The sequence below is a fragment of the Pinus tabuliformis genome, chromosome 9, assembly GCF_031772625.1.
Source record: "Pinus tabuliformis cultivar Carrire ecotype Pingquan chromosome 9, CPIR1, whole genome shotgun sequence".
In the NCBI taxonomy this organism is placed as follows: Eukaryota; Viridiplantae; Streptophyta; class Pinopsida; order Pinales; family Pinaceae; genus Pinus; species Pinus tabuliformis.
Window position 1 is genome coordinate 338,999,238 of NC_142307.1, and position 2,638 is coordinate 339,001,875.

A 2,638-nucleotide genomic window follows, 5' to 3' on the forward strand; every position below is an offset into this window, starting at 1 on the left:
CCGTGTAGTCATGAATCGTATCGCAGAGAAAGTTATGAGATGAGATATGGGGCTCCTTATGACGTGTCTTCATTTATGAGTACCATATTTATGAATTCGAGAGCAATGTATTTAAATGTAAAGAAATAATCATTCTAGTTGAATTTAATTCGAATTTCCATTTTAGAAATGTTTTAGAATATTTGACAATAAGATGGATCCATAAGAATGAAGTTAGATTAATCACCTTAATAATATTTTTAGAAAAATCAATCCTATCAACTTCTTTTTATACATTTTGAGACAATTGCTAATACATACACCTGCTCCAAACACAAGCAAGACGTCAGAATAAAGTATTGCCCCTAACACTGTCAATAAACAACGTAATTATAAATCAAGCAAGTAGCTTTCAACAAACAACAGTATTAAAAATAAAGTATTACCACGGCGATATTACCATCGTCATTATTCTATAAAAATAATTATCAGTAAAGAGGCTAACATCCATTTCTTTGAACTGAACTTCTGAGCATTGTCATTCCCGAGATCATTTCCCACTCAATAAAGTTTCTACACAGACACTTAATCATGGATCATTAAACTAAAATTTAGGTGGCATTTTGTATTTGAAGTTTATTGATTAAAACTTATATAATCAAAAAATATTTTAACCCATATTTTAACGATAAATGAAAATGACATTTATAATATATAATTATTTCATCTCATTCCCCATGACCTTTCTATGCATTGATAGCATAAAGCGTTAGCAATAAGCATTTTTTTTTTTTTTTTTTTAAGTTTTGGTTTTTTCTTTTTGTTCTATAGTTGTTCAAATTTTGTTCATTAGTATTTAAAGATTTATTAGACTTTAAAGTTTGATCTTTGTAATTTGTATAATTGTAATGTTTTTAAGAATTTTTAATCTATATAATTTGTATAGTTGAAGAAAAGTTTTTCATTTGTATTAACAAATAGGGTTGAAAAGCTTGGTAACACTACATCGGTTCAATAATCTTAGTATAAAAAAAATATGTTTGAAGGTGCATTCTGATGCAGGAGCATCTGGACACCTCAATGAAAAAAAAATTAAAGGAAGAAGACAAGTGGACGATCACGTGGACAGCCAGGCCAACCACAACTGAATTCTGTTCAAGGAACTAATTTTAGTTAAAAAAATCAGTTACGACTGAATGTATGTATAAAGAACTTAAAGATTCCTGAGTGAATCTAGAAGACGAGAAGAGAAAACCTGTGCGCATGAAAGAGGGCAAAATGTAATTGCTGGATAAATTATGGATTAAGGCTGAAATGCCTTAAATGATTGTAAATAATAAAAATGTGTTTTCTTTGTGAATTTATACAGGAACGAGTCTTTGAGAGTTTAAGTCTCTGTGTTTTTTTTTATTATTTTTTTTAGTTCAAGTTGCAGGATTTGCGAGTCGCTTGCCAGAGAGATGGCGGGCTCCAAAGACAAGACCTCCTTGTACTTCGGCGAAGAAAAAGGAGAAAGCGAAGAAGAGGAAGACAGTGAAGATGATTCTGATGAAGGAGAAGATGTTCCTATAAGGGAGCCTCGCAAGGAAGCAGTCTACAACGTCGCCGGACTCCATGAAAAACTTGAAGAAATCGCGTGGCCCGGTAACCTGGACGGGATGGAGAATCTCTGCATTAATTATAAGACGGAACAAGAAATCGATGTCAATGATGACCTAGCGCGCGAGATGGCCTTCTACACACAGGCATTAGAGGGGACTCGGGATGCCTATGATAAATTGCAGGCCCTGGGGGTTCCTTTTCTTAGGCCCCTGGATTACTACGCGGAGATGGTGAAGAGCGATTCTCACATGCTCAAGGTGAAGGACAAGCTCCTGTTTCAGAAGAAGATGGTGGAGGAGACTGAGGAGAGGAAGAAGATCAAACACAAAGGTATGAGCCTGGGAAGCAACATAGTCTGGAGGATGGTGGCTATAAAGATCTGTTGGATGCTTACAGCAACAGAGGACGAAAAAGGGTTGTCACTAATTGTTCTGCTTGTGATGAAGATGTGCAAGATTTAAGTTGTGATTATGAGATTGAATATGAACGTTCTGATGATGATGAACAGGTTACAGGTCTTGTTGTATTCCGGAAGCAGCTGCCTGGCGAGAGATGTCTCTCATCGTGGTTAGATCAATGGAAAGTGCTGCGCAATCATGTTAAGGAGACCGTGACAAGTCTCAAAATGGCTTCGTGGGTCCATAACCCACAGGTCCCATGATCGAGCCTGTAAAAAATTTTGAAAACGAAGAGACCCCAGTCTTCGCTTTCATCAAGTGGTATCAGAGCGGGAAAGATTTCCTGCGGAGAGGAGTTTTTGAAAGAAGAGGTACAGTTTGTTTGTGAAGGTGAGAAGATTGCAGCAAACCTAGAGCAGGAGTGCTCAATGGGTTCGAGAGGAGAGAACCGCGGAGATGCCGAGAGGACTAAGCTCAGCAGAGAAGCTTGGTAGGGCATCTGGTAGCAAGGAGGACTTGCTATGGCAGAGGTTTGGTTGCAGCTCACAGAAGGCAGTTCCACTGACAAAGGGAAACAGTGGGTAGAATTGCGAAGGAAACGCATATGACCAGGAGGTCATAATTTTGTACCTCGGGAGCATATGACCAGGAGGTCATAA